This window comes from Cynocephalus volans, chromosome 2 (assembly GCF_027409185.1).
Source record: "Cynocephalus volans isolate mCynVol1 chromosome 2, mCynVol1.pri, whole genome shotgun sequence".
Taxonomy (NCBI): Eukaryota; Metazoa; Chordata; class Mammalia; order Dermoptera; family Cynocephalidae; genus Cynocephalus; species Cynocephalus volans.
The window spans coordinates 112,307,279-112,326,075 of record NC_084461.1 but is presented as its reverse complement, the minus strand read 5'-3'; the positions used below and the strand labels follow the sequence as shown (position 1 = coordinate 112,326,075).

Below are 18,797 nucleotides of genomic sequence, written 5' to 3'. Positions count from 1 at the left end.
TAGTAGTATCACCTCAAACGTTACTTTTTTTTTTTTTTTGCATTCACTTTCTGTTGTAGCAACTTAATTCGACAATAACATTCAAGGGTTGGCTTCTCTTAAAACTCATTTATGTAACAAGGCTGGCCAGACTTATTTTTTGTGTGTGGTAGAATTAAAGAAAATGTATTTTTAGAAAACATTATTTTAGTTGAATTCTTTTGATTTAAGAAGTTTACATAATGAATCTCAAGTCTTCAAAAAATTTTTTTCATGTCAACTGAAAAAACTTTACAGGGACCCCCTGTACAGGCATATCTTTGGATGTGTCCTAAAAGAATGGAATAAAGATTTGAATCCATTTCTGTTATGGCATCTGAGTCTGGACAACTAAGTCATGCTGCTTCTCTTGGAAAGTTTTGAAATTTATACACACGAAGCAATAAAAGTCATAAGTGTAATGTGTAGAGCAACACATTTCACACATTTTATCTTAATGGATTTCAAAACAATCTGGTGAGATTGTTACTGATGAAGAAACTGAGTTTCAAAGAGATTTAATGACTTGCTCACATAGGTAGCAATACTGGGTGGAATCCAAGTGTTCTGATTCCAAATACGTCCTCTCTCTCCGTCATAGAGCATGGCATATCTTGTCATTCTGAAAGTCACCAAATGGAGAGGGTAGAGGTGAAACCCTCAGTGGTCTAGTCTTAAATATTAACCACTCCTCAAGAGAAATCCTGGAAGGCAATCCTCTTAAGTTATCACCTTTCTCATTAAGGGCTCCATGAAAGAAGATGGGAGCTGCTCTAAGTTCATCAGTCCCACTGTCTTACTGAGATGTAGATTCTGTTGAAGTTCACCTTGAAGACAAGTTTTTCCCTTTGTACTTGCGGAAGTAGATTAATGTATGAACTAATCTGGAAGTAGACTAATCTCTCACCTCCTCCATGAAAGGCATCATAAGTTTTATTTCTTTTGCATTGCCAAGGCTGGGAATTCTGTTGGCCTTTTGCATGGATTTTTGGACTTTTAACTAATCACAGAAAGATAGTAAAAGTTTGTAATAGGAAGACTCTGACTTTGGGCAGGAGGGGAAGCAACTACTCTTTCCGTTTTGTATAGAATAAAATGTGTAGTGGTCCCTCAGAAGTGGCTTGACCCGGGTACAATTGTGAATGAGGCAATCTATTTCCTCTTCCACCTGTCACCTCATTCTGGGCTCTCCCGAGAGCCAACTTCAGTCTACCTCTAACTCTCACCTTTCAAGTTCCTGTATAGTCGCCCCACTTTGTATGAGAAGAAAATTCTTTGGCAGATAAAACTCTAAACCTGTTTTTCACTACTGAATTCATCATTTTGTGAAAACATGGTGCTTACACTTACTTATTGAATTTATGTAAGTGTGATGCACTTACATAAAATACCAATAAGGTGTTATTAAATTTTACCTCTAACTCCCAGAATAATAGACATTTAAATGAGTGGAAGAAAATAGTGTTACACTCCCCTCTTCAAAGGAATCTCTTGAGGTGATTTTAATGTGGTGAAGTCAGGAGTCAAGAAGTAAAGGAGATGGAAGGAATACGGAAGAGAAGACTTTCTTTTTTCTCCCTAAATTACAATCCCTGACCATGCCTCATAAGCAGAGGGTCAAATGCGACATTCATTGATAAATTACTTGTGTTAGTAAAATGGTTTATATCTTTAAATACTTTCACCCACATTAATACAAAAATGCTGAGAGACAAGTATTGTTATCTTAGAGAAAGAAACAGAGGTGTCCTCAAATCTTCTCAAGGCAAAATGGGGGTGCCTTTATACAATACCCACCCCTCCCCCCAAAAAACATTTTCCAGGAGAATTATGCATTCCAGGGTCAAGAAGTAAGATACTTATCTCTTAACAGAATCTTGATGAATCTGAGCATATAGTAAGCAGATGCTCAAATGTACATAAATTCAAGTACATGCAAATAAATTGTTATATTTCCAGTCTTTATCGTGAAACCAAAACAGAAGAGAGCCCTTAAGAATCCCAGTGCTAGTTGAAGAGTAAAATGTTGAGTGGCTATCCAATAAGTTCTTTGGCAAAAACAACATGACAAAAACAAATACATCAGGAAATTGGTAAGGCAAATAAAATCTTGTGACAGAAGATGCTAAGTATATATAATAATTCATTCTTGTCCAAAAATCATCTGCATGACTAAGAAATTTTCAGCTCATTTAAAAGAGTTTTTACCACCTTTCTTTGTCAAAAAGAAACAAACATAAAACGCAATTTTCTTTTGGCTAAACTAAATCACCAAATTGTCATATAGTATAAGATAATTCATTGTAAGGAATTTAAAAATAAATATTTGATCTCTGTACTATAAGATATGATGTGTTAAAGTCACATTTTTGTACATTGGAAACTCTACATTGGAAACTTTGGAGATAAAATGTGCCACGGAGGGAATCATTGTGAAACTTTGTGTACAATGGAATGAGTACAGCTATGACTGAGTCTCATCTGAAGACTTAATTGGGGAAGAATCCATTTCCAAACCCATGTGGTGGTTGGTAGGATTCATTTCTTCATGGGCTATTGGACGGCGGGTCTCAGTTCCTAGCTGGCTCATGGCCAAAGGCTATCCTTAGTTCCTTGCCAGGTGGGTCTCTCCATCATGGTAGCTTGCTTCATCAATGCATGCAAGCCATGAAGCAATAGAGAGACTCTGCTAACAAGATAGAAGTCACAAGATTTTATAACCTAATTGAAGAAGTGACATTCCATCCCCTTTCCTATATTCTATTGGTTATGTGAAGAAGCAAGTCACAGAGCCAGCTTACACACAGGGGAAGAGATTACAGAAGATTGTGAATACCAGGTGGCTAGGATTATCAGTCCTCATCTTAGAGGCTGCCTACAACATTAATGTATTTGAAAATGATTTAGAAAATTACAAATCTTTTAAAATGGTAAAAAACATACTTTTCAACAAAATAATGAGAAAATAAGGTCTAAGAGTGATTTTAATAACCTCACCCTAAAATATTTTTTCTAACTCAGAATAGAAATAAAGATGCAAAATACTATATAAAAAGAAATGCAAATTAAAACAATAGATCATTTTTATCTGTCAAAATGGAAAATATTAAATATTTAAATAATAATACCAATTGTTGGCAAGGGTAATCAGGTACTTTATAATCTACTTGTGGGGCTAAACATTTCTGAGGGCAATCTGGCAATATAAAGATTTGCATACCCTTTGATTTATCAATAGTACTTCTAGGTATTTATTTTACAGAAATAATTAAGCCAAAGTTCAAAGATTGATGTGCCAAGATGTTTATTAAAGTGATATGTATACCTCTAGAAAAATTGGAAATTATTTAGTAGTCCATCAGGAAGGATTGGCCAAATAAAATATGCTATGACAACCACAAAATAAAATATGTTGTAGCTGTTAAAATATGATCATTCATATTTATTCTTATGTTCATGAAATATATCTATATTTTTAAATGAAAGGGCAAACTATGAAAACTATATAGCATTACCTAAGTAGAACTGAATGTGTATGTGCTGGTGTATTGTTGCCCATGGTTGCAGAGAAAAATGTCTGAAAAGACATCTATCAAATTAGTGATAGTAATTACCTTTGAGTTGTGGGATCATAGATAATCATTATTTCTTCTTCATAATCTTCTGTATTATTTCAATTTTTTACTTTGAGTACATACACATTTTATAATGTTAAAAAGCAATAAAGTTATTTCCAAAATAATCCTTAAGACGATTTTCTCCTACGTGTTTATATGCAAATGTTTTAAGCTTTTATCGTAATATCTGTTAATTGGAACAACATAACATCACAAGATCCTTTCACTCTAAATGGATTAGCTGTTTCTATTGATAAATGAATATGTTCCAGTCTTCTTGGCAAATTATATTTATTAAAAAAAAAAAAAACCCTCCAGAATCCTATAAACACAAATATCATCAATCAAAAGGGTACTGGAAATTAACTGTCAGGTTTATCCTTAAGCTGGCTATCCTGGAAAAATAATTCACTGAGGGACTAGCACTGAAGATTTTGATTAGTTAAATAAGAAAATAAATCTTTGGCTGCCATATTTAATCATTCACTCACTATTTATTCTTCATACCCTCATTTTTGAGCATCCACTCTGTGCCAAGCATTGGACTAAGGGTTGGCAATAAAACAGTAAATCAGAATCACACTGTGTCTGCGCTTACAGCCTAAGAAAGACAAACTAAAGAATTTCACTGCTTGGAGATGTCTCAGAAATCATAGCTCAGAATTCCCCAGCTCCCAATTCATGAACCAGAGAGGCAGGTTTTAATCCTTCCTTTATTCACTTGTATTGGTTGACAGCAGACTCAAATTCATTCATCTCATCTACCCTGTGGTAGGCAGAATTCTAATATGGAACTCACAATCTTTGCCCCTGGGTGTTTCTGTCATGGTTATGCTATATTATTTGGCAAACAGGATATTGCAGATATGGTTAAAGTTACTAATCAATTGACCTTAAGATAAGGAAATCATCTGGGTAGCCTAACCTAGTCACCTGAGCCCTTTAAAGGCAGACAGTTTTCTGCAGATAGTAGCAAAAGAAAGTCAGAGATTCAGACTGTGAGAGGAATTTGATGTGAGGGAGACCCACCATGGCTGAGGTGGAGGGGACCATGGGGCAAGGACCCAAGGGCACTCTCTAGCAGAGGAGAGCAGTCCCCAGATGACAGCCAGCAAGAAAGTGGGGCCTTCAGTCCTACAGCCACGAGGAACTGAATTCTGCCAACAACAGGAAGGAGCTTGAAAGAGGATCTCCATCTCCAGAAGAGAAATCAGTGAGCTGACACCTTGATTTCAGCCTTCTGCAGAGAGCTCAGTCACGCCATCCCAAACTTCTGGCCTAGAAAACTGTGAAATAATAAATGGGTGTTTTTTTAAGCTACCAAGTTTGTGGTAATTTGTTACACAGCAATAGGAAAGAAATGCGCATTCTTTTTCTTTTGTATGTCATTCTCGGGAGCTAGTTAGCACACTACAGTATGCTGGAGCTGAGACCCATGAATTTCAACAACTGACATTCTTGTCCAGATGGGGAAATCGAGGTCCAAGGTTTCTAGCCACATTGCTCTTTTTTTCTTTTTTTTAACTAATTGATTTACTCTTTATTTTGAAACTATCTCAAACCTCTGGAAAACTTGCAAGTATAGTACACAAAACTTTTTTTTCCTGAACCATTTGGATGCATACACTGCTTACATGATACATCATTACCTCTAACTATTTCAGTATGTTTCCTTTAGACAAGGGCATTCCCGTACATCTTTACAATACAACTATCAAAATCAGGAACCTAGCATCAGTTTATCTCTCAGATCCCATTCAATTTTCACAAAATATACAATTAATTTCCTTTATAGCCAAAAATCTAGTTTGGAATCATGCTATGTTTAGTCATCAAGTGTCTTTAATCTCCTTCAACCTGGAACAGTTTCTCCTTCTTTCCTTGACTTTCATGACCTTGAAACTTGAAGATTACCAGACAGTTATTCTGGAGAATGTCCTTTAATTTGGATTATTCTGATTTTTCTTCACGGTAGTTGTGTAGTTTGGTAAGAATACTAGAGGAATAATGTTGTGTTCTCGTTTATTACTATAAAACAACACACAATTTCCATATGCAGGAGAATGAAACTAGATCCATACCTCTCACTGTATACTAAAATCAACTCAAAATGGATTAAGGATTTAAATATACACCCTGAAACAATAAAACTTCTTAAAGAAAACATAGGACAAACACTTCAGGAAATAGGACTGGACACCCCAAAAGCACAGGCAACCAAAGGAAAAATAAACAAATGGGATTATATCAAACTAAAAAGCTTCTGCACAGCAAAAGAAACAATTGACAGAGTTAAAAGACAACCAACAGAGTGGGAGAAAATATTTGCAAAATATACATCTGACAAAGGATTAATATCCAGAATATATAAGGAACTCAAACAACTTTACAAGAAGAAAACAAGCAACCCAATTAAAAAATGGGCAAAAGAGCTAAGTAGGCATTTCTCTAAGGAAGATATACAAATGGCCAACAGACATATGAAAAAATGCTCAACATCACTCAGCATCCGGGAAATGCAAATCAAAACCACACTGAGATACCATCTCACCCCAGTTAGGATGGCTAAAATCCAAAAGACCCTGAACGATAAATGCTGGCGAGGTTGCGGAGAAAAAGGAACTCTCATACATTGTTGGTGGGACTGCAAAATGGTGCAGCCTCTATGGAAAATGGTATGGAGGTTCCTCAAACAATTGCAGATAGATCTACCATACGACCCAGCTATCCCACTGTTGGGATATCCCAGAGGAATGGAAATCATCAAGTCGAAGGTATACCTGTTCCCCAATGTTCATCGCAGCACTCTTTACAATAGCCAAGAGTTGGAACCAGCCCAAATGTCCATCATCAGATGAGTGGATACGGAAAATGTGGTACATCTACACAATGGAATACTACTCAGCTATAAAAACGAATGAACTACTGCCATTTGCAACAATATGGATGGACCTTGAGAGAACTATGTTAAGTGAAACAAGTCAGGCACAGAAAGAGAAATACCACATGTTCTCACTTATTGGTGGGAGCTAAAAATTAATATATAATTCACACAAACACACACATACACACACACACACACAAAAAAAAAAAAAAACGGGGGGGGAGAAGATATAACAACCACAATTACTTGAAGTTGATACGACAAGCAAACAGAAAGGACATTGTTGGGGGGGGAGGGAGGAGGGAGGGAGGTTTTGGTGATGGGCAACAATAATCAGCCACAATGTATATCGACATAATAAAATTAAAAAAAAAAAAAAACACAGAATTTCAATTTGTACCAATACTAATGATGTTAACTTTATCATTTAAGGTGATGTTTGTCAGGGCTCTCCATTGTATTCTTTTCTGCTTTATAATTAACAAATGTTTTGTGGGAAAGTAATTTGAGACTATGTAAATATCTCACTGGTATCAAACTTTAAATTTATTATATCAAGTAAGGATTCATGGTTTTCTATTTTATTCAGTGTTTTATAATCCAGTACTATGATCATTTATTTGCATACTCAAATTGGCAGAAATTTGGCCTAAAGGAACCCCTTCAAGCTGGACTTGCTTCAGTGTTATTTTGACAAGTTCCAAGTCCCTCTATTCTTTCAGCACTTCCTTACTTCTTGATACAAGACGTCCTGGGGGATTTGATCTTTTTTCCTAGATTCCTGTTTCTTTTTAGTGAAAAGTGATATTTAGAAACCTAGGTCTGGACACTTGGTTTACTCATTGCTTTTAGGGTGTTGCTGCTCCCAGGCACATCCACCTTTCTTTAATGTCCCAAAATACTGTGATTTCTGCTGCCCCATGACTTTTGTTTATGCTCTTCTCTCCTCTTCACATAGGGAGCTTTTCCTACTCATCCTTCAGAAGGCAGCTTAAATCCTGCTTCTTCAAGGAACCCTTCCATGGGTGTCTAGACTGGTCAAGGTCTCCTTTCACAGCACCACGTTCCTGTAGAATGCTTATAGTACAGCAATCATTTGGGGATGTGCCTCCTCCTCACTAGACTAATATGCTTTGTAGAACAAAGACTGGTTCTGATCAGCACTGTATTACTAGCACAGCACCCAGCACATAGTAGTTCCCAACAAGTATTTGTGGAAAGAATAAGTGAGTGTGTGAGTGAGTGAATTAATAAACAAATGAATGAATGAAGTCACAACTAGAACCCAGTGCTTTGCCAGCTATTCCACAGTGGATTCTTAGAGCTTTTAAATGTAAAGAACTCACTGAAATAGTAGTCACTAAATCCTTAGACATAAGGGCACAATTGATTTTTTTCTGACAAAAACCTGAATTTTGCAAACTAGATCATATCCATTTTCACATTATTTTTGAACTTAATCAAAATGAATTCAGACAAAAATGGAAAGCCACGTGCCCTCCGAAAAGGTCATAGAGTTTGCCACTATTGATTTAATCGCTTGGGTTTATTCCCCATTAGATTTATTTATATTCTGAGTAACTTTGCTAAGTTGTTAAGAAAACAAAAAGCTGCAGAAGAATATTTAATTTGATTGCATAACGCTAAATCTTTGCCACCTCCTGGGTCCCTAATTAAATCTTGTTTTTACACAGCACCTTGTCCTTGAATGTGGGCTGCTCTGAAAGTCTCAGGAAGGGAGTTTATGAGAGAGGTGATCCAGAAATTTGCTTTAAGACAATGTGGAAGCCTACTAGTCCTGCCATTGTCTCTACAGAAAAGGCCAAATATACAATTGCCTTCTTAGCTTGATGCTTTTATAGGTTTCTGCTGGTTTTGAGTTAGACCTAGACTCAACAAAGACCCTTCTATGGTTTTAAGTCAGACCTAGACTCAACAAAGGCCCTCTCCCCAGCTGTATCTCCAGTAACTGTGCTGGGGCATTATGTCAGAGCTTTTGGCATCATTTGAAGCATTTGATTATTGAATTCTGCTGACTTGCTAGAAGGAAAGTGAGGTTAGAAGGGCAGTCCTAACATAGTTACAGTTCTTTCAGTCCTGAGAGATACATTAGGAGAGTTTTCAAAAGATTTTTTATCATTTTACAGTTTCTGTGATGGACTTTTGAGACAGTTGGTAATTGCTCTTCCATTCATTGTATGTTACGTGGTGTTTATTATAAAAATTATATTATCCTAGCAACTTATACAGTGAAAAATGATTATTCAAAGATTTCTCTTTTTCCATGACTTGCACTGTGGACTTTTTCCAGTCTAAGATATCTGACAAAAAGGAAGACTTGGTTTAAAAAAAACTACTTCTATTCAAATTAGATAAGAAATGCAGAACATCACATGCGAATTAGGAATCTGTTCTTTCTCCTTGTGAGGCTGCAGTGAAAGAAAGATTCTTAGCCATATGAGCTTCCTGTACTTGATATTTTAATATTTCCCACCAAAGAACCAAATGAGTACTCATAAATTCAAGAAAAATTCTTCTATTCTCCATCCCCTTCCAGTGGCCTGTGGTCCTCATTCCCTTAGTTATGTTTCAGGTGGTTTATCATTCAATTATGATTCATTTAATGTGATTTTTAAAAGGAAAATTTGTTAGTACATCTCAAAAATAATTGAAATAGATGCAATTCATGGATACGATTTAATTAACCAGGACTTTTTTTAACCTATATTGAGAAAATGATAATGTAAATTTTACTAAACCTACTCAAATATCCTGACCAACACCCAGCTGAGTATTCAAAAAATCAAAGGCAAAGAATCAAAGTAAGCTTACAAAAACCTCCTCTAATGAGAAGGCTGTTTGAAAATACATTGTTCAGCTTTGAAGCAAAAAAAATGCTGAGCTGCTAGGCTCTGCCACTTTCTAAGTAGAGATGTATTTTAATTGTTGAATCGCTTTTGAATTTTGGGAGGAATATTGGCAAATTATGTGCCATTTCTAGGAAAAGGGAAAGAGTGGTAATTAGGTTTCTTTACACCATGCCTTCAGTAATGACCTGGAAGATGGAAACACAAACGGCATCCTTTGCTGTAGGACTATATTTCATTTGTCAGAATGAATGTCGGATATCAAGTCATTCCTAATGTTGAGTAATAGTTTCCCACTTCAGCAGAGCACCACTCTGTACCAGACATTAGCAGAGCAGAGCATACGGATGAGAACAGAGTTGCTGGTCATATTTTAGCCTCGTCAAATGGGTCACTGACCAGAAAGAACATTGGATGGGGCTCTGTTAAGTTATCCAAAGAATTATTAGAGCTCTAGTATATTTGTCTGTATTAAAGAACATCCTTAATAACCTCCTGCAAGCTACTTAAAGTAAAATAATATCCTACAAATGCCATATTCCTGGGAGGAATCTAAAAAATCTATTTGTCTACTGGGGTGGCTGAGTAGGGGTGATGTTATTGTGGTAAGCGTGTACATTTCTGGCATAAATATTTACTTACCTCTGCTTGTCAACAGCTGAGTAGTTTCTCTGTCCTCCCACTTGGAGTCATATGATATCCAGTGAGGATCACCTCCCTTGGAGGCTGCTACTGTTTATATTCCCAGTGCTAATATTAAAATATAGCTCTTGATTCAAACAACAGCAAGCCAGGGGATTTCTGAACATCATTCCTGCCCTTGTAGAGTCTTTGATAAGAGCAGCTACCTTTAAAAAGCATAAATCATTGAGCAACTCCATTCAACACAAATCACAAGTATCTTCTCTGCCAGAACTGAAAAAACAAATACATGTTTAAAATCCAAATTTTTAAAATCATATATTTAGAAAATTCTATTGCCCTTTTAACTTTTAAAATAATTTTTTGAAACTGTTTACAAAAATGGAACCATTTAGGAAATCTACAAAATGCCTGAAAAATTCTTATTTCAATTAATGGACTTATATAGACAATGAAATCATCCAAGAGAATTAGAAACTAAAATTTGTAAGCTCTTTGACAGCAGAGGCCATTATAACCTCAATACCTTGCAAGTAGTAAGTGGTTAATAATCATTCATTGGATAAATGAATAGATGGATGGAGTATTAACAAAATCAAGGTCCTATTAGTTAAATAAAAATAAAAACACAAAAATAGAATTCTTTAAGTGCCAGAGAGCATGACTTTAATTTATCCAGTGGAATTTTAATGGTTTTATCTTCATTTATAAGAAAGGCATTTTGGAAAATGATTATTATGGGTAGTTATTAATAATATATAAAATTGTTCCTTTAATCTTTGTATTCATGCAAAAATGATTATTTCTTTTTCTTTTTTTTTTCTTTTTTTTTTTTTTTGCTTTTTTAGATATAGTTTAACACCCATCTTTTATAAAGAGAACTTTAAAATGGCAAGAGCAACTGACTATGAAAACAGCAAAGTACATTTGAAAACAGTAATTGTAAATATACAAAAGCAAGCCAGATTGTTCAGTTGTTTACTTGGCACTCTGGAAAGCTTGTTGTGAAGGTTAATTCTAGGTGTCAACTTGATAAGATTAAGGAATGCTAAGAAATCTGGTAAAGCTGTCTTTTTAGGTGTGTCCATGAGGTGATTCTAGAAGAGATTAGCATGTGGGCCTGAGTGGACTGGGTGGGAAAGACCCATCCTCAATGAGGGTGGGAACCATCCAATCCACGGGGCCCAGAGAGAATTTAAAAAATGGAGAAAAATGGCAAATCTCTCTATCTGCTGGAGCTGGAATATACTCTGCTCTCCTGTCTGTGGACATCAGAGCTTGAGACTCTTCAGCGTTTGGGTTCCAGGACTTACACCAAGGACACCACTGTCTTCCCTGGTGTTGAGGCCTTTGGACTTGGACTGAGCCATGCTACTGGCATCCACTTTACAGATGGCCTATTCTTCACAATTGTGTGAGCTAATTCCCATAATAAATCCCTCTCATGTATTTATAATGTATCCTATTGATTCTGTCTCTGTAGAGACAGATTTTGGTACTGGGAGTGGTTGTAGAGAAACAGAATCTTAAGGCTGGCCAGTTAGCTCAGTTGGTTAGAGTGTGGTGCTATAACACCAAAATCAAGGGTTTAGATCCTTGCATCAGCGAGACACAGAAAAGAAAAGAAAAAGAAAGAAAGAAACAGAAGTTTAAAGATGAATTACTTCAGTTGGTTTTAGGGCTTCAGTTCTGAAAATGCTAACAGATCAGCTTCTAATAACACAGACAGCACTGATAGTCCATGGTGTGAACTGTTTGAAGAGATACGCAAAATAAATCCAAGGAATATAATGATGTTGGCTGGTTGCTCCTAGCATTGCTGGACAAAATGAGGAAGGACAAGGAAGAGCTCAGAAATGCACATTCTCAGCTCCAGCCCACATAGGTGACCTAAAAGTTTCTAGGTGTGCTCTAGGCCAGAATCTTCTTTCCAGTACCCACAGGGTTCAAACTGCCAAAAATCAAATGCAAGCCCTCATCATAAGATTGGCTGAACTACAAGGGCAGTTGAATTATCAGCCTCTCAAGCTATCTAATGTTAAAGCGAGGACATTGGTTGGGAAAGAAGGGATCCTGCAAGTTGGGATTAGGACATGTGGGAAGACCCTGCTGAGGCTGGGGAAATGGAAACCCTAAATCCTACTGAGTCCTGTTTGCCAAAAACGAACTCCCCACCCCAATCCCCAGAGACAGCGGCTTTTCTACACTTGCCTAAGGGGATTAACTCTACATTGCCTAAGGACACAGTAATGGCTTCCCCTGAGGCAGTGACTGATCAAGACAACGCTGATTCTCCTCAGGACCCACCCCCACCACCCATCTTTGATTCTAGACCAATAACTAGACTCAAGGCCCCTAAAGGTGAGGTAGAAAGTGTGACCCATGAGGAGAGATGTGTTACACTCCAGAAGAACTAAATGAATTCTCTGCTTCATACAAGCAGAAACCAAGAGAATAGGCACAGGAATGGATATTATGGGTGCGAGATAATGGTGGAAGGAACATAAAATTGGGTCAGGCTGAATTTATTGATATGGGCCCACTAAGCAGAGATTCTGCATTTAATGTTGCAACTCGGGATGTTAAGAACTGTGCTAACAGTTTGGTCAGTTGACTGAAATATGGATCAAAAGATGGTCCGCTGTGAGTGACTTAGAGATGCCTGATCTCCTTCAGTTAACTGTAGATGAAGGAATTCAAATTAGGGAGGTTGAAATGCTACAGTGGATTTGTCACGTAAAACCTACTCACTCACACTGGGAGGCTCCAGAAGACGTACCTTTTACTGATACCTTGAGAAACAGATTTGTGAGGGGAGCCCCAGCATCCCTGAAGAGCTCTGCGATTGCTCTTCTCTGTGGACCAGACCTTACAGTGGGAACCACAGTCAGGCAACTGAAACACTTAAATGCAATGGGACTAATTGGATCCTGGGGTGGCTGGGGCCAAGTGGTGGCACTCAACTGACAAAGGCAAGGTGAACATAGTTACCGTAATGGACAAAGAGGCAAAGCAACAATCAGAATAGTCTGACTCATGTAGATCTATGGCCTTGGTTGTTCTTATAAGTCAAATAGATAGGAAGGCTACTAAACTCTTACTGGATCTGTATAAGCTGAAAACTTCTAAGTCAAGCGAACAAAAGTCTAACTTGAATCATAAAAACGGAGAGTCATGGCCCCTCAATCAATTCCCAGACTCAAGCCAGTTTACAGACCCAGAGCCCCTTGAATGAAGAGGTGGCCAGGTCCCCTTGAGGAAGAACCCTGGCACACTACCAAAAATTTATACTCTTAATCTTTTGCCCACCCCTCCCCCAGGGGACCTACAGCCTTTTACCAGAATAACTGTGGATTGATGAAAGAGAAATAATCAGATCTTTCAGGGACTACTGGACACTGGATCTGAGCTGACATTTACCCCAGGAGACCCAAAACATCATAGTGGCCCTCCAGTTAGAATAGTGGCTTACGGGGATCAGGTGATTAGTAGAGTTTTAGCTCAGGCCTGACTGACTGTGAGTCCAGCCAGTCTTCAAACCCATCCTGTGGTTATTTCCCCAGCTTTATGCATTTCACAATCATAATTGGAATAGACATACTTAGTAGCTGGCAGGATCCCTACATGGGTTTCCTGACCCATGGAGTGAAGACTATTATGGTGGGAAAGGTCAAATAGAAGCCATTAGAGCTGCCTCTACCTAGGAAAATAGTAAATCAAAAATAATACTGCATCCCTAGAGGGACTGCAGAGATTAGTGCCACTATCAAGGACTTGACAGAGGCAGGAGTGGTGATTCCCACCACATCCCCATTCAACTCTCCTATTTGGCCTAGGAAGAAGACAGGTGTATCCTGGAGAATGACAGAGGATCATCATAAGCTTAACCAAGTGGGACTCCAATTGCATCTGCTGTACCAGATGTGGTTTCATTGGTTGAACAAATTAACACATCTCTGGGTACCTGGTATACAGCTATTGATTTGGTGAATGCCTTTTTCTCCATACCTGTCCATAAGGCCAACAGAAGCAGTTTGCTTTCAGCTGGCAAGGCCAGCAATACACTTTTACTGTACTACCTCAGGGGTATATCAACTCTCCAGCCCTATGTCACAATTTAGTTCGCGGGGAACTTGATCACCTTTCCCCTCCACAGGACATCACACTAGTCCATTACATTGATGACATACTGATTGGACCAAAGTAGCAACCACTTTGGCCTTATTGGTAAGACATTTTTGTGCCAGATAATGGGAATTAAATCCAACTAAAATTCAGGGGTCTTCTACCTCAGTTAAATTTCTAGGAGTCCAATGGTGTGGGGCATGTCGAGATATCCCTTCCAAGCTGAAGAATAAGTTGTTGCATCTGGCTCCTCCTACGGCCACGAAAGAGGCACAACACCTAGTGAGCCTATTTGGGTTTTGTAGGCAATATACTCCTCATTTGGGTGTGTTACTCCATTCCATCTACCGAGTGACATGAAAGGCTGCTAGTTTTGAGTGGGGCCCAGAGCAGGAGAAGGCTCTGCAACAGTTCCAGGCTGCTGTGTGAGCTGCTCTACCCCTTGAGCCATATGATCCAGCAGATCCAATTGTCCGTGACGTGTCAGTGTCAGATAGTGATGCTGTTTGGAGCCTCTGGCAGGCCCCTATAGATGAATCACAGTGGAGACTCTTCAGATTTTGGAGCAAGGCCCTGCTGTCATGCACAGATAACCACTCTCCTTTTGAGAAACAGCTCTTGGCCTGATACTGGGCCTTAGTAGAAACTGAATAGTTGACTATGGACCATTAAGTTTCCATGTGACCTACAAGCCATAAGGTTGGGTGTGCACAGCAGCACCTGATCATCAAATAGAAATGGTATATATGTGATCAGGCCTAAGCAGGTCCTGAAGGCACCAGGAAGTTACATGAAGAAATGGCCCAGATGCATGTTTCCTACTCCTGCTACACTGCCTTCTCTTCCCCAGCCTGCACCTATGGCCTCATGGGGAGTTCCCTATGATCATTTGACAAAGAAAGATAAGACAAGGGCCTGGTTTACAGATGGTTCTGCACCACATGTAGGCACCACCCAAAAGTGGACAGCTGCAGCACTGCAGCCCCTTTTCTGGGACATCACTGAAGGACAGTGGTGAGAGGAGAAATTCCCAATGGGCAGAACTTAAGGCACCTGGCTGTGCACTTTGCTTGGAAGGAGAAATGGCCAGATGTGCGATTATATACTGATTTAAGGGCTGTGGCCAATGGTTTGGCTGGATGGTCAGGGCCTTGGAAGGAACATGATAGGAAAATTGGTGAGAAGGAAACTTGGAGAAGAGGTATGGGGATAGACCTCTCTGAGTGGGCAAAGGATGTGAAGATATTTGTTTCCCATGTGAATATCCATCAAATGGGGACCTCAGCAGAGGAGGACTTTAATAATCAAGTGAACAAGATGACCCATTCTGTGGATACTAGCTAGCCTCTTTCTCCAGCCACCCCTGTCATTGCCCAGTGGGCTCATGAGCTAAGTGTCCATGGTGGCAGGGATGGAGGTTATGCATAGGCTCAGCAACATGGAGTTCTGCTCACCAAGGCCAACTGACTATAGCAACTGCTGAGTGCCCAATCTGCCAACAGCAGAGACCAATGTTGAACCCCCAATATGGCACCATTCCCCAGGGTGATCAGCCAGCTACCTGGTGGCAGGTTGATTACATTTGGCCACTTCCATCATGGAAGGGACAGCATTTTGTCCTTACTGGAATAGATACTTACTCTGGATATGGATTTGCCTTCCCGGCATGAAATGCTTCTGCCAAAACTACCATCTGTGGACTCACAGAATGCCTTATTCACCATCATAGTATTCCACACAGCATTGCTTCTGACCAAGGAACTCACTTCACAGCCAAAGAAGTGTCGCAATGGGCTCATGCTCATGGAATTCACTGGTCTTACCACTCTCCCCATCATCCTGAAGCAGCTGGTCTGATACAATGTTGGAATGGCCTTTTGAAGTCACAGTTACAGCACCAGCTAGGTGACAATACTCTGCAGAGTTGGGGCAAGATTCTCCAGAAGGCTGTTTAAATCAGCACCCAATATATGGTACTGTTTCTCCCATAGCCAGAATTCATGGGTCCAGGAATCAAGGGGTGGAAATGGAAGTGGTACCACTCACCATTACCCCTAGGGACCCACCAACAAAATTTTTGTTTCCTGTCCCCACAACTTTATGCTCTGCTGGAACAGAGGTCTTGGTTCCAGAGCGAGACATGCTTCCATCAGGAGACATAAAAATGATCCCATTGAACTGGAAGTTGAGGCTGCCACCTGGCCACTTTGGGCTCCTCATGCCTCTAAGTCAACAGGCAAAGGAAGGAGTTACCATGTTGGCTGGGCTGATTGACCCACACTACCAAGGGGCAGTTGGACTACTACCTACTTCACAATGGAGGTAAGAAAGATTATATCTAGAACACAAGAGATCCCTTAGGACATCTCTTAGTACTACCACGTCTTCTGATTAATGTCAAGGGAAAATTACAACAACCAAATCCAGGTAAGACTGCAAATGGCCCAGACTCTTCAGGGATGAAGGTTTGGGTCACTCTGCCAGGTAAAGAACCATGACCAGCTGAAGTGCTCACTGAAGGCAAAAAGAATACAGAATGGGTAATAGAAAGTAGTTATAAATATCAGTTTCAACAACATGACCAGTTACAGAAATGAGAATTGTAATTATCCTCCCTATTGTGTTAAGAATACATCTGTATGTCTATATACTGTACACATATTAAGCAACTACCTTTGTTTTTGTTCCTTTTATTATTTATCATGTACCATGAGACTTATTGACTTTATATCAGCATTCAAATATTGTTAACTTTACATCATAGTATTTACATTTAAGTCATGGGATATTGGGAGAAGGGTAAATATCATCCAAGGACTTTACCTCCTCTTCTGGGAAAGGGATTAACACATTTTTAGTTGTACAGGATAGTTGCGTCATATTAGGTAAAATTATCATGCTATTTTCCCATTTGAAGATTAAGTATGATTTAAGGTGGTAAGTGTGGATACCAAGTTGACAAGAAGTAGACATGTGAAAGTTAATTTTAGGTGTCAGCTTGATTAGATTAAGGAATGTTGGAAACTTGGTAAAGCTATCTTTTTAGTTGTGTCTGTGAGGGTGTTTCCAGAAGAGATTAGCATGAAAGCCTGTGTGGACTGGGTGGGAGAGACCCGCCGTCAATGTGGGTGGGAGCCATCCAATCCACTGGGGACCCAGAGAGAACAAAAAATGGAGGAAAAAAGCAAACCACTTTATCTACTGGTACTGGGATACACTCTGCTCTCCTGTCCATAGACATCAGAGCTCAAGACTCTTCAGCTTTTGGGTTCCAGGGCTTACACCAAGGACACCATCAGATTCCCTGGTTTTGAGGCCTTTGGACTTGGACTGAGCCACACTACCCAGCATCCAGTTTGCAGACAGCCTATCATGGGACTTATCTTCACAACTACATGAACTAATTCCCCTTATAAATCCCCTTTCATATATTTATAACATACCTTTTTAGTTCTGTCTCTCTGGAGAACCCTGACTAATACACTTGTCATATCTGTAATCATCATTTCACTATAAATCATATGGGGAAAATTTAGAAAATCAGGTTTAATCATTTGTCAGTAGCCTTTTATATCTCTAGGATACAGAAATTAAACTTGTTGAAACTGAGAAAAGAATTTACAGCAGTGCTTTGACTTTCATATTTCTTTTTAAACTAGTGTAGGATACTAAACAATGAATCAATATTTAGCATCAACTATGTGCCTGCACCATGCCAGACACTTCACAGTATATAAAAGAAGTATATGTCATGATCACTACATTCAAGTGACATATTTTATATAGAAGGAAAACATAAGTAACAATCGTGTTTTATGTTACTAAGTAACTCAAAATAGAAAGAATTAAGTCTTACTAATTGGAAAAGAAAGACTCTTGGGAAAGGTATCATGAGGTGGTTGAAATTCACCTATTCTTAATGGAAAAGATCCAGGAAAGTGAAGGGTAGGAGTGGGCATGTGCAGCCCAAAGAGACAGCTCCTGACAACAGGGAGGGGAATGCGCATGGCATGAATGAAGTCAAATACTGATGCTTGGAGAACTGTTGGTGCTTTACTGGAGAAGTGTATGGGACATTAGTCCTTTTTAGTGCACCCCATGGGCTATTGTTAGCCAAAGTATGAATGGAAGCAAGAATCTCCATTAGAAGCCACATTAGACCTGTACATACTTGTCAGGGGGACAATTTGAAAAATTGATTCATTCTTTCCTTCTTCCTGTGCCCATTCCATGGTGGGTCTTGAGACATGGCACTGCCATCCCTGAATTCTGAATCTCAGGATGAGGGAGAAGAGCTTGGGACATGGAAAAGTAAGACCAAAAGAAGCCCTAGAGAGTGTGCCAAGGAAATTGTAGAGGCTGTGGCAACATCACGAACTTCTAAATAGGTAAACCCTGGGAAGAGGCTGATTCCAGACTCTATGAGACTGTGCATTTTGGCAGGTGGTAAAATGAAAGATGTGCCTGAAAATCAAACCAGATTAGTTAAATCTCAGAGAACATCAGCACAGCATCAAATCTTATCAAAACAGAGAAGCACACAGTCTCCTTTCCAATAAGACTGCATGGCTTTTGACCAAGTTTCTTTCCTCTGATTTAGACTTAAACCCAAAGAGAAGGGAAGAGAGAAAAGCCAAAGAGGAA

The 18,797-nt window shown here is 39.0% G+C and overlaps 1 pseudogene; it reads left to right on the top strand.

Moving 5' to 3' along the window:
- The first annotated feature begins 12,277 nt into the window (after positions 1 to 12,277).
- LOC134370566 (uncharacterized) lies at positions 12,278 to 16,750 on the top strand (annotated as a pseudogene).
- The last annotated feature ends 2,047 nt before the right edge of the window (positions 16,751 to 18,797 follow it).